Here is a 15348-nt window from a genome sequence, read left to right as displayed (position 1 = left end):
TTACTTTCGTGACAATTCTAATGATGAGAAGTAAAAAAGACCTCTTTAATAAGGTTCTTTCTTTGCCAGCCTCAAATTTTCCACAAAACCTACCCTCTTGTGTGGTAAAAAAACAAAAAATCCACAAAAATAATACAGAAATAAAACACAATGTAAATACATTCTCTAATTTTTTCATGTTTTTCTTTAATGGCTTGCAAGAAAATAGTTATCTTTGATCTGTAATCCCTTGAACGCTATGTTTGTTCTTCATCATTTTGCATGAAACCTACTGGTCAGACCAGGTCTACTGACGTCGAACATATAATTTTCTTTAGGCACCTAATTGACAATATGGAGATATGATGACAGTTTAATATAACCTTAAAGTTTGTTATTCCATCACACCTTTTTAGTCCCTGATGTACACGGCTGCCAAAATATCTGTCAACACAAGGCTTTTGCAACCTATAGAAAATGAAAAAGATGAAAGAAGTTAGCTTTTTTAGCTTTGAAGAAAACTATTCCTCAACTTTATATGCTGATCAATCATGCATTACAATTTCAAACTAAAATGAGCATATCAGATGATCATCTGTGAAAATTGAGTGTAAATTTGCCATATGGGATTTGCATATTACACTTCATACCATCTGTGACTTTCACATGCATATAAACCATAATTTGTCAACAATAACTGATAACGGTGGGGACTGTGTCATACATGATGACTTATTTTAGGTTAATCTTTACAATTTGTAATCCCAGACACTTCTGTGATATCAAATTGATTTTCATAATTAGAATAGTGCAAGTGTCATGTGATACTGTTTCAAGAAGACAATAGCCATTGATTCATGATATTTTGTTGATATGTTTGTGGAATATGTTATTATTTGTAGAATTTTTATGTTGGTTTGTTAACTAATGTATTTTCCTGTGAGTTTAACATGATAATTCAGCTGTTGCAGTGACTAATGATTAATATTTTCAATATAATATTTATTTATAGTACCTGGAAGAAATTCAGAGAATCTAGAAACTCACATTTTCACACAATATGTGACAGTCCTGTTTGACTATGAAAATTATGAAAACATCTTTCCTTGTGATGTGGTACAAAAAGGTTTATTATGTTGGCCTACAAGAAGGTTTGTCAAGTTGAGCTTCTAGGTGAATGTCCATGTTTATAACTTCAAATTATCAACTCTTCTTCAATGCACTGCTAAGAATTAAGTTTGTGAGGCAGAATCTCAATCAAAATATCATACTTTCACAACTTTCCAATTGTTTGTAAATTTCCATTACATATCATTTATTTTGTTCCATTCCAGATACAAGACATCTGTCCTTTTTACCGCCATCATGTAGATTTTAATCCATGCAAAGCCTTGCTACTGCACTGCATTCTGGCTTGGGCCACATACAAACATCTTTCATGTATGTTTCTTTGAACTCAACCAGTGCACATGTACACTTACCACCTACACACTTTTAGCATTGCTGCGATTTCTACATGTGGTTTCTGAGAAATGCTAAAATGATGCTAGACTGGCTGACACAGATTTCACCAAGTAGCAGATGACAGTTCCCATTGAACATCACTCTGTGACATTGACATGCACTGATTATGCTGACATTTTCTCTAAGAATTTGTAGAGCAATATCCTTTAATTTCATATCACAATCTGAACAATGGTTGCAATGTATGGACAATCACAATATTCAGCAAGAAAATGACTATTATAAACGTATCATAGATCAGTATTGTGCATATGTCATCCCTTGCACAGTATATGATAACTCTGAAAATAAATTGATATGTCCATGCATAAATAACATCTTTTCATGTCATGAAATTGATTTTATGAAATACACAATATAGAACACATACTACACTGGTAATGTAATAAGACTGTAAATATAAAGGTTAGGTTTTGTTTCCAAAGCCTGAATACATCAACTCAAAAATATATTGCGGAAAATATTCTAACAACACTTAGAAAAGTAATTCAGAAATAATAATCTTTGTTGTAATCTTTTTTAAAACTCAAAAAAAGTGCATGCAGTCTAAAAATTTAAAGTTCAGAAATGAAAAATAAATTTTCACCTGTCTCATGAAATTATGTGATAAAGCAATGCATACTGGGATACATTTATTTACAATCATTATAAACGCACATTGACAAAGACATTGAAGAAATCAAATGACAGTTTACATATTGGATAGTTGATGGAGTTACAGTCAGTGTCAAGAAAGGTGACATTTAAACTGACACTGAAATAGAGGTGCCACTGTATTCAGCAAAACAGATTTTGTGTTTTCCCTAGTGTCTTACCAGTCACTGTAATGAAAGCCTTGAATAATGAATTTAACCCAAACTTTTGACCTTTGAAGTTGCTTCAAAACTGACTCTAGGATACAACTTACAAGTCTTGTGGTGTGATATTTTGTGTGAGACTTTGTAAATTTTCAATCAAAGTGCCATCGCTCATTTTGTGGAACTGTCCCTCTCCCAGTCTCTCTGTCTCTGGCATTACCTCCCCAGTAAAGATACCCCACACCCACCCCCAATACGGATACCCCACATCCACCAGTTTGTACCTTTCTGTGGTTGATTTCTTAGGCATGTGGCCAATAAGAGAATTAGTGTACTAAACATCTAGAGAGAATGGCACTGTTTGTTGTCTTGTAAATGTATCCCTGCTCACAATGCAACGCTATCTACCTTGTAATTGCCTCCAATTGCCTCTTGCACTTTTCTAGGTGTAAGATTTCACTGTAACCAACAGTTGCAGCATGATGGTATTTGCTAAGTGTTTTCTGGCCTCTTGTGACCCCAATCTGAACCAAGACTTCAGAAATGTACAACTTAATGCAACCGACATACAACTTAGTGATAGTCAAAAATAGTAGCAGAGTATGTTTTCTCAGTCATTTTGTGTCTGTAATATTAATATTTAACAAGAATGATCCCAACAATATTTGATTTTTTACCCAAACCATTTTCATCTGCCTCTATATTCACAGAATTGCAAAACTTCCTCAAAGTGTTGACATATTTGTGTAGTGTACCGGTAGTTGATTCACAATCAACATAGGATAACATTATATTTGGTGTCTGTAGATTTTGTGGGTCATTGTAGGTGATATAGCTTTGCTAGATATGCTGTACTTAGTCTAGTGGAAATTGATTCCACAGTAAATGTATTGTAGCGGAAATACAACATACAAGTTATCCATGGAAGAGTGTCAGCATCGACTCACTTACTGATTCTGTTATTCCATTAGCTCAAATAAATGAACCCTCTTGTATCATCAGGAAATAATCAACGGAAGTGAGGAATCTTGCACTCTGATCCCAATGGATATTTGTCATTAAGGGTATGATAAAACAGATGGATATTATGCACAGAAGTAGTCAAGCAGCAAGAATACTGCCAATTTGCTATGATATTGACATCACTTACTAGCTGCCTGAAGTTTAAAGGAATGGTTGTCATTAGGATTGGATATAACCACATTTTGATTTTTCTATTTCTGAATGACCATATGACTATTGTTTGTGGTCTTATGTCTGTTAAATGATACAATTTTAATTTCTGAAATGTCGTCATTAGATCTTGGTTAGTGGTGGTTTCAAACAGTCTATGAGAACAGATTTTTTTCTGTGTACTGTTCTGTTGATGATATAGGAAGTATTGTCAGTCACATAACACTGCTAGTTGATAAGGCAATGGCCATTTGTGTTGTGTCAGTTCATACTCTACATATTACTGCTGACATTTACTTGTATCCCAGTTCACAATGCAGTCCTCCCATATCATTTAGACAACATTACTGCCTGATAATCCATACCTGCTTTATTGCAGTGAAACTTGAGTTTGCTATCTGAATGACTTGTTACTATGGCAACCATGGTATGAGAGCACAATCTGGCATGATGTCTCATTTGCAGTAACAGAAAGTAAGGTTGAGTTTCAGGCTTGGAATTAGAAGTGATGCCAAGGCAAGCTTATTCAATGCGAAAGCAAAGCCCATTTTCCCCAGAGTTGGTAATTGTAGATTTTTAGCCGGCTGCAAAAACTGCCATTTATTCATTTTGGAAAAGGCTCAATAGATGTCATGAGTGGTGATCTTTTTTGTAGAGATCAAGAAAGGCAAGAACAAACTTTGACATTTTGTTTTCTGCTTCAAGTTATTCAGTCGGTATGTCCAACTATCAAAGGAGAAGGTCATAGAAGTTGAGTTTGATATCAGGTGCTATAGATGATAGTTTACACCGCACTAAGCAGTTTACCCTTTTCTACATGTGTATGTAGGATTAACCACAGTGTACAATTTACAGTGCATTCCTCTAGGGTTCAGTATACCCAGGTACCTACTTCACTGTGTAGCTGGTATCTTCCATGCAAAATTTTCCAAACAGCATGCCCACTTTGTATGTTGGAAATTGTGGACACAACTGTCAGGAACCAACCAGACTTAAAGGATAATAACTGTGACTTTTCATTTCTTTTCATTTCTGTTAGCTTCCTTTTTGTCATATGTCTATGACAATGGGAGCTTATCTGATTGGTGGAAAATCCACTGCATCTACTCAAAAAGTGTTGTATTTATTGCTTTGCTATTTCATGTTATATATGTCATGGTGAAAAGCTCCTATTGTTAACATTAAAATTCAAGTCACAAAAATTTGTAAATAAGAATGGAAATGTGAAAATGGTAAAGTACTGGTCAGGTTGCTCGTATTTTTAGTGTTTGCTTACCCTAGGTACATTTCTCTAAATTGTCATTCTTACAATTACAATTTTAATTGTATATTTTCAGTGAATTTTTTCATTTTATCCATTTGGATGAAACACTTTTGCTTTCCCAGAAATTTTCACTCAGAATTGATTTGCAATATAAATGGCAGGTCCCTTCTGATATTTGAAAATATACATCAAAAGATGTAGCTAATGGAGTATTTTTAACTCATTGGTCACTGCGATATTGGTTTAAGGTAGAACGTACCTCGGGGACAGACAATCGGACTCTCAAACTTTTACAATTCTCTTCTGATATACCACATGTGGGGGTTCATTTCAAAGCTCTTGCTGAAAGAAAACTTTTCACCGGCTTAGTTTTTCGAAATTTGAAAATTTTTATTTTTCTCCATAGAGTTAACACAGGGATGGCGGCCATTTTGAATTTCTAATATCGGTAAATCTTTGGTAATTTGTTTCTCTAGTACCAAAATTTGCAAGGTGACCCCCTATTTTTATTCTTGATTTTGAAAGAGAATGATTGAAAGATTCCTTGAGGAAAGTTAGAGGAAAAGTTTAAGTCTTTCACTTTCGAGGTGCATATTACCTTAAACAGTATGAAAGAATCCTAAAAATCATCTATACTCAACATCTGTGAGATTTACTATTTTTGTCCTGGCCATTGTTGTGGGCTCTTTGATTGTTGCAAATATTCATCATTGAAACTTGTACATGTGTGTTACGTGAAAGCCAGTTCAAAAGAAGAAAACCTCCTAGATCACAGAATCAAACAAACCTCTTAGATTGCAGAATCAAACAAACGCAGAAATCTTACAAAGAAACTGTTGTTCATCATCCATCCAGATACAGTCACTAGTAAACAGTAAAAATAAATCTAAGTCCAAATTTTTCAATGGCAGACAGGTACAACTCTGTCATTGCCAAATATCACATACAGAAGTACCTGAAGTAGTCTTTTGTGCTGGGGATAAAAAGGATGTTTTGCAGTGTTATCAGTATCTGTGAATACACAGATGCAGGTATCATGGTTATATGTCATCAGTAGTTCTTTCTATGGTCTATATGGAAGATAACATGTTATTACTGCATGTTTTGCTAGCCATGTTTATGTTATACTATGCATTCAAATATCAGGCACATTAGTTGTGCAGCATTTTAAAAAAACATCTTATAATGTTGAAGCAAAGGCAGATTTCAGCCCGTATAACTTTTAGATGGAGTTGAACCAAATTTATAAAGCCTTTTCCAACCTTGTTTTGACAAATGATGGTAAAAAAAAACTAACTGATACAACATCATTAAATTGATTTAACTGGCTAAGCATTCATTGACCAGATATCCATAATTATGTCACATTTCTTGTGTACTTAAAAGGGTTTTCATTCCAGATAAGGCTAACTTATTATATAGTTTTGTATCTTATTTTCTTGCATTTCAATATTTCAAAAAAATAACATCATTTCAGAAATGTGCAGTTTTCTTTTATGGATTAATATATTGTCATTAATTTCAACTAAGTGAGTTAGCCAACCTTTATCAACATTTATCAAAATTTGTGAATAAACATTATTCTATGTTGGAAAGAAATACTAAGTTACTGAGTAAAATTCTCTATTTCTGGCCTCTCCTTGTAATCAATATCTGTGGTGTATGTTAGTTTGTCAACATAACTCTGTCTTGCTTCACTGATTTGATCAAGTGGTTCTTACAGTGAAGATGTATTTCAACTAAACTTTGATTTATTCTGACATAGCTTTCTGTCAAGTCAATGGACAGCAGATACTTCTCTAGCTTGAACAAATATTATTGCCATGTTTTAACTTTTTTCAGACTGATGCTCTTGTAACTTTTACTTGCTCAAGGTAAATTAAGTTGGAAGCTCTGTTGTCTTGTATGTTTTTTTATTGGTTAGTTTTAATAATAATAAGAATCTTTCGAGTTACATTGTAATTTAAACACAAAATAAAATATAATTTCATGAATGGCTATTTCAAATTATCAGTTACAAAAACAAAGGAACATTGAAATAAAATGAGATTCATTGTGGTTAGTGTATCCTAACAGTGTTGATATCAGGATTTATTGCAAATGTGATTTCCTTAGTCTTTAGCTGCAGTTTAGAAAGTGTAATGTTTTATTGAATGCAAAACTCACAAAATTGATCTAGTTCAAAAATCATCCTTCATAACCATTTCCATTATCGTGTACAACACATACCTGATAAATAATTGCCACATGAAAGTTGGAAATGGGCATGTCAACAGAGTTGCATGTTGACTTTTTCACCTCTCCAGGTACATGTGATGTACTTTTAAAGTCCCATTGCTATTTACTTTCATAACCTGCCATCCAATACAAGTGTCTCACTTTGTCTACTGACTCAAAGATGTAACATATATCTAACCCTCATTTTGAACAGAACTGTACAGTTTTGAAGTGTGAAACATTGGCTAGATACCAAACTATACAAAATGGAGGTCATTAGAAGAGCAATCCAGCGAAATAAAGAGATAAAATGTCACAAAATTTTAACATCATCAATGTCTGTCTGTTGATAAATGAAAATAACACTGAAGTAGGTTGTGTTAGATGAGGGTATTTATGTAGGCACTTTAAAACCATGGCACTTGGACAAATTTTTTCTTCCTGTAGAAATGTAGCATGTGAAAATGAATATGTTGATGTGCTTATGAATCTATCCCCTTAATTAGCTTGATTTCAAGCAATGCAATAATCACATTATCTCTTCTTTGTCTTTTGATTTGATCTTTTAAATTACAACTCTTTGATTATCCATAAAAGTTTGCAAAAAATCATTTTAATATCTAGATTCACGTGCCAGGTGCAAAGCTACGGGAAAAAGCGCCCTCACATCCGTGCATATTTTATAAATATTACGCCCCGGCACGGTTCCTGTATGTGGATAAATGTGGCAAATTCCAGACCTACTTTTGTATTTACATAGTTTTACGGTAAACAAAAGTACGCAATATTCAAAAGTTGTAGTCAGGCACACTGTGTCGCAATATGGGCAATAGCTTTCATTTCTGAACTACCCTCATTCTTGTTACTACATGTGTTGCCATCAGCAAACTTGCATTCATACACAAAGCCAGTGCAAGATTAGCAAAACATCTTCTCATCCTGATCCTAGTGACGACAGTGGAGCCGGAAAAGTGACATTTCTAAATTTTAATGAAAGCCAGTGTATACTAAGCACATTATTGATAGTTACTGTCTTTTTGAAATATGAGAAAGTAAAGCGAGAGAATATAGTCAAATCAAGGGCCATCACGTGGTGCTACAAGAGTGAAGACGTCAGCCATCACTCATCTCTTCAAGTACACTGTGATTTCATGGTGAAATATTTAAAAACTTAAGTCATCAATTGAAGTATTTTCTGATGATGGAATCTTGCAACATGCTCAGTGTAAATTACAATAATTTACACCAAGCTGTTGTCATTCTTACACTTCGATTTCCATCTCATTATTTGGTGGTCATGTATGTTGCTTTGCATGTTCTAGAATTCTGAAGGTAAACAAATGGCATCATTATGTATGTCAATCTGCGACAGAAAGCGACCATCGCTTTTCTGAAAAAATTTATACAAATGGCAATGAATTTTTGATATTGCACGCATTTTTATCTCCAAAACAATGCTGAATGTTACGTAAACTACATATTTATCATTCCATAAGGTATATGATAAAACCTTTACGGCCCTGATACGGCTTTTGTGGACCTTGGTCGTATGGCATATGGGTCCTCGCATGCTGGGCCCTTCCAGCGTACAATATCAGTCTGCAAACCTGTATCAGGGCCATTGAGATTACTATGATATCCAAATATTATCAAAAGTCAATATGACCAACTTTTTCCCACTTTGAATGAATTTCATTTTCATCAAATATTTCACAATCCAATCAGTACCAGAAAATGTCTCCACATATTATTCCTAAGAAACTAGTATATCAGTCTTTTCACACATATTTTCACACATCTGGACATATTTAAGAAATGTAAAAGTGTCACTTATCTGTTAACTTTCAAATGTCATTCATGTAGTCAGGCAGACATTACTTGACCATACAGATTTAGTGCATACATTACATTCTATGATTCTGGTACATGGTGTGGATTGGACATTGTCATAAGAGGAGGTGGGGGGGGGGGGGTAGTTTGATTGAGGGGCTGTACCTTGATCAACAGACTGCAGTATAGGAATCATCCAGAAGTTGAAAACTGTTATTATTGTTTGGAATAACAAGCCTGTGTGTCTGGTTTGTAGCATGTTTCCAAAGGCTGGTATGACCCATACTACAACACACTACTTGTATGGAACTGTGATCTTTATCTGTTGAAATCAACCTTGTTGAAGATACAGGGACATTGTTAGAAACAGACATAATCAGTGGCATTTTAAACTGTACATGTAATTTACTAAACTCTACACTCTGATTCACATTCAATGGACTGTATTATTACAGGGAAATACCACATGTTCACAACTAACAGTATCAAGAAGTTTGGAATTAAAATCAGCCCAGTTCTTCTGATTTTGCAACAATACCCAGATTCAGAGAAAAATTCCTGAGCTGTAAGTAAGATTTTAGCATGATACTAATTGGTATGGTGGGCAACTTTGAAAACAATACATCAGATCATGCATGCATGAAACAAATAAGTGTACTTGAGTCAGTATCGATGCAAAATACGCTGTTACAAAGAATCTGTGCAAGATTTTCTGTAGAGTGGAAGATTCTTTCACTGAAAGGATGAACCGAACAATCCGTGCTTTTTTTGCACAATGACATACCTCCTGATGAACAAGAAGATTTCATGCCACTGGTTGTCAAGGTAACCAGCAATACTACATGCAGTGTGTTGGTTGAAATGTACAAGACTTGGTGTAGCGCATAATAACCAAAATTGGTTCCCACTGTTCTTTCTCTTGGAGTGGCTATTTTTCTCCCAATTAGCAAAGCAATCTTCAGTCATCACGCTGCGTTTTCCAAATATCAAAATCTCCGCTAACAGCATGTTATTTTAAGAAGCAATGAATCTTGAAGGGCTGCATGCTCTCACAGTTACCCTGCAATCCTATTCTATTCAATTTATTATTTTGTCTTGAACATTTTCAACTGAACAGTTTCTGCCTTCATGTTTTTACATCAGAAACATTAAAATATTCTGTACAGAGAAGAATGTCAGTTGTTGTTAATTGTACTCATAAATCAAATTGTGTTTCAATAATTGATGACATACCTTTACACTCTGTAGGATAAATACAAGTAAGAGAGACTTGCTGAATATACCTTACTAATTTTAGTATGTCTGATTGAAAAATATTTTAGAACATTAGCAATGTTGAATTGTTAGTGTTTCTTGTTACAGAAAGTTACTGTAACATAGGGAATTGCATAGTCTATGAAAGTGTCGGGAAATGTAAAATATCTTTGTCACCTGCAGAACAATTTTCTATCACCTCAGGAAATTTTTTTCATATTACGTCTTTTCTGTTTGTCTTTTCAACTGTTTGCATTGTTCAAGATATAAAGATGCTTTTCCATCATTGATTTCAACTAGTGGTGTCCTTAATCAGGACAACAAAAATCAGGTTTTTTTGGTCAGAAACAACCGTATCCTTATATTTCTAGGGTCTATGATTTTGGGTTTTGTAGAACTTGGAGTCAGGGGCAAATGACAGCTCTGACAAGTCACTAAATTGACATTTGCTGTATATTAGCAGCATAAATGCTGTACAATATAGTCTTGTTATAATATCCTAAACTGTTGGACATAACATTAAAATGACTTTCTTAATGTTTTAGGAATGTATGGATTGAGTCAGGCTTTATATTTCAATCTGTCAAGTCCTGTCTGACTGTAGTCAAGAGAATCCAGCAATCAGTCATTTTTTATGTGAAATAGTTCTTCAGCTTCTGACTTCACAACATAATATTGAATCCTTTACCATGTCACTAGTATACACCTGCATTAACACTTGTTGAACATCTCATGATAAAACCAAAGGCTGATTTGTCAAACATTTCTAATTTGAAAAGGACAAAAACTCTAACCTCTTACAAAGTTTCATTATTTTGGTTCCAGAAAAACATTGTCCTCAATGTCCTCCCTATAATGTATTGGAATATGGATCATCAGTCTAGCAAACACAGAACATTGTTTCCTGTTTGCAATTATATCATTGAAAAATGAATGTTATTCCAGACTGACAAGTATCCATTTTCAACAATAATATTCTACATGACACACAAACAGACTGTGTTGACAAGTCCAGCGTTAGATATATGGACATGATTTTGGGATAGAACAAGAAACAATAGTTAACAGTTTGAACATAAATGATGGAATATACGGCAAAAGTTACAGTTAATGGAGATTTAATTTTGAACAGAATCATTATGAATGACTAATATAAAGAACTTACAGATACAGAAATGGTACATACTCTTTCAAAAAAAATTTGGAAATTTACACAAGTATATACAGTATGTGATAGTTTTGGTTGCTATTTGCCAACACATGAAATAAACTAGAAATTAAATCATTTTAGTAACTTTCTTTATGTTGTTTGCAATTACCAGAAAGTCTTGCTGGTGGAATGTGGCATAGGAATGATAAAAAAGGCATTTAATTAACATGATAGAACAGGGAGGTGTTAATTGAAGGAGATTTAGTGTGTAATGGTTACATAGTTACAAGTAGGTGTTAGGAGACTCATTGTATAGGGGAAGAAATGGCGTCCATGCTAAGAATTCCTCTTATAGAAATAACAATGACAGTTCATAGATGACACCTTGAGACAACAAAACCAAATCAATGGTCATGAAGTTTTGCCAACAATGTTGACAGCTACCTGTCAGTCATGTACTTACTTGTAAAATATTCAAAAAAATTGAGAAGTAAGGACTATGCCATTACATTCAGTGAAGCTGATCAGATTGGTACAAGTGATATACTTGTCAACAATCAGTAGTGATCATAGTTGCATCATTACAGTGTATAGTGTAGTCAAAGCCAGAGGTCAGCATGTCTGGTCCCATAGCAAAGTTTATACAAATATCTAGCAAGGAGAAGTGAATAACAAACTAGCATGTACACTGACAATACAAAAGCCATGAGAGGCCAACTATAGAATTTACTCTAAAGGCTGTCTTAGCTTAGCCCCCAGGTTAAAATAACACAGACTATGAGTGAGCTAAAGGCTGTATGTCTTTCCACCGCCACAAAGACTTCTTTTTTTCAACACTTTCAATTATCTTTACAGCTGGGCAGCTAGTCTAAGTCTCCTTAACTCACATATCATGTTTACTGAGTAGGGAATCCAGGACGTTTTCTTCATTTGACATGTAACTTTTTTGTTGTTTAATTTCTCTCAGTGTTCATTGAGTTTATGATATCCAGTAGAGTCTTGTGTTTTTTATGCAAGTCATCATCTCTACTTCTTTTAACCTAGCAATTGTTAGTATCACATACATGTATGTCATAAATTCTCTGACATAATCTAAGGTAAGATAGTAGACCTCAAACTGTCTCTTCCCATGAAATATCATATATCTTTTATGACGTCAATTCCACCTGAACGGGTAATATGCAAAACATTGGGTTGTTTCACAAAAAGCTACTTTAAGTAAGAACTTTAATTCAATGACAAATGTTAATTTCATGAATGTTTGTTGGTAATATGATGTGATGCTATGTAGTTTTCCTAACATCAACTTTCAACCACTGATACCTATATGTACAGCACCTGATCATGTTGTCTATTCTTTTGCACTTCACGAACTTAAAATCTACTGTATAAGGCAGTATTTGTAGCATAACAACAGCCTTAAAATCAAACTAGAGTTGAACAGTCAAAGTATTCTTTAGTCATTTACCCTTGCCTGTGCTGTGAAACCCTTGAAACCCTCAAGATTGTAAGCTTGAAAGTTACTTCTTGTGAAAAACTGCTTACATTTAGAGACAATGTTTGGCAGAAGTATGTTCATACTGATCAAATAGCTGTCATAAGACAGGTCAGATGAATTGTTGGAAGAGGATCGGTGCTAATTTGAATAAGTCAGAATCACAAAGATTGAATCCTCAGGGCAAATAAGTAAAAGTAGTAAATTTGTCTTCCAAAGTGTTGAGTAGTCTCCTTGTAGGTGGAATCCAATGCTTGGCCTGCAGCCTATTCATCTGCTATTACAACTCTTATCAGACAAAGGACAGGAAAGGGGCAAGTCAAGTGGAGGTTTCAGCAATTTAAAGATTTTGCAATTCAAGTATTGGTATCTAGGATTTTCTGTCGAGAAGATGTACCGACTGGTACATGGATGATGTGGTTGTTAGGGAAGCATTGCTAAGCAACAGTGAAATTGCTCACAGTATCTACTATTTGCCTCAAGTCTTTCTGAAAACATCTAGCTATATTCAGACTGTCACTGATCTGTGTGGTCAGTACTGTCCAAAGTTTATATCCACTGGTATGGATCATTTCTCAACAGTTGTAGGGCATTGAAAGTCCACTAACAACAATATTTTTTCTTCAAACAAACTGAGACAAGGTATTTGTTCACTTGTACAAGTGGGTGCTTCAAGAGAAAAAACTTCAAAGGTCACTAGCCATACATGGCATCTGTTTTACAAATTTCCTTTTTCAAAAAAAAGTTGCGTTTTCTTTGGCACACCTTTCACTTTACGTTTTAAAATAGAATCTAACGCACTGCATTTGTTAATTATAGATAATGAGCTGATTTAGAAAGGCATAAAAAAAACTTTGTTATGAATTGGCCTTGGATATGGCAGTAAAGGGCAGAGTACAAAGACAGGTGTAGCTGACCGTAATAGTATCATTGATCCAAGGGGTAAACTCCCATAGAGCTATCAATAGTCACACTATACTCCCTCTTATGTTCACATGTACAAAAAATGCTTTCACAAACACAGAACAAGCAGTGCATTTCACAATACCAACATATTCAAATAGTCTTTGGCAAGTGACATGCCGCACTAGAAAGCCTTCTCTCTTTCATGACTAATTTGTTTGTTGACGTGCTTATTTTGGCTGGGGGATAACAATTTCTACATCCCGATGTCAATTGTGGACTGTCATCAGCATATGAAAAGATTTGTTTGTTAGATGGCCATGGTAAACATACAGTTGGTAATAGAAAGGTGAAGTAGTGGTAAGTAAGACATATTGACAGCCTAATTGCAATCTGTAAATGTTACCAATTTGTTCTCACCGACAAGTTTTGAATACTTAGGTGATGATTAGCCCACATTGCAGACACTCCATACTACATAGTAATTTGACAACAAACCGTAGCATATACAATAAAAGTTGCCCCAAACTTAAAAAAGGTGCCAGCAAGCTAATTACAGACAGCAACAGCTGAACTCTATCAAGCAAAATTAATTCAAAGACAAAGGGAGTACATTCCACAATACAAGAAATTCTCAAGCAATTAGCATCTCTGAAAAAACTGTCAATGCTGAAACAATAGAAGGAATTAGCTAGCTTTTACCAAGTCTTAATGTTATCAGTACTGTGGTATATGTTAATGGGAAACAAACCTTTGGTGACTCATTTATCATACATATTCCAGGGCCCATCTCACGTACCCAGCATGCTGTGCAAATTTAAGTAAACTTTCTGTGATATTCAATGACAAGTTTCAGGTGAAGTCAGGAAACTGTGGCCATTCCCTTAATTGAGGTGACTCCCTGGAGATATCATCTACTCAGTTCTATAACCTTTGAACTTTGTCTATAGACAAGAAAACTGGCTATTCTTACAGATTTTAAACTCTTCCATCAAAATGTGATCAGATGTGATCTGTAAAATACAGCTTTTGAAATATTTTAATGCGTTCACTGAGTTGACTAGACAATTTTTTTCATTTATGATGAGGCGTGTGATATGCTATGATACTACCTCAGGTATATACAGCAGTGTTGCCATTGATATTGTATTGTGTACATTTCTTTACATTTTTGGAAGATGACATATTTTAATAGCCCAATTTCGCACGGTACCCTTTAAATCTTCTTGAACTTTTAAACAAGAAACAAACAGGGATTGGTAGACAGATGTAATAATGAATGTTCAATTAGCTGATCTCAACTCTGTGCCATTAGCTGCATTGTAACAATAGCGTTTATTCCATTTAGATTTCTTCAGAGAACCCTTTTCAACAATTTCAATAAAGAACCATTTTACTGACTTTCTGTTGTGTTTCAGAAATTGTAGTTGATGTAAAAGACTTGTTTACTTTGGTCACCAAGTGCAGACCTTAACAAACTTTCTCAGCCTCCAATTTTTACAATGGAATGCTGTTGAATGAAGTGAGATTGTAGTGGAAGAAGTATGTGATAATGAATTGAAGTAGGTGAGAGTAAATTAGCAGGGGAAATGAAGTAATGTTAAGTGTACATTTAGTAAAACCTGATAGCTGTGAGAAGGGTTTTCCAGTCTTCATTTGAACAAGTCAACTTTGAAGAGAATAATAGAGATTGACAAGCAGTGCTTTATAGAAACTCTATCCTCTTCTCACCTACTTACACAAGGTTTTCAAAAGTTTTGAA

At 34.5% G+C, this 15348-nt stretch overlaps 1 protein-coding gene across 2 annotated transcripts in view; it reads left to right on the top strand.

Annotated features, from left to right (window-relative positions):
• The window catches only part of LOC139141726 (transmembrane protein 135-like), a 151835-nt gene that overhangs the window by 72780 nt on the left and 63707 nt on the right, over positions 1-15348 (top strand). The gene's annotated exons all lie outside the window — the stretch shown is intronic.

Source organism: Ptychodera flava, chromosome 10, assembly GCF_041260155.1.
Source record: "Ptychodera flava strain L36383 chromosome 10, AS_Pfla_20210202, whole genome shotgun sequence".
In the NCBI taxonomy this organism is placed as follows: Eukaryota; Metazoa; Hemichordata; class Enteropneusta; family Ptychoderidae; genus Ptychodera; species Ptychodera flava.
The sequence above is the reverse complement of the archived record's forward strand: the minus strand, read 5'-3'. Positions and strand labels throughout refer to the sequence as shown.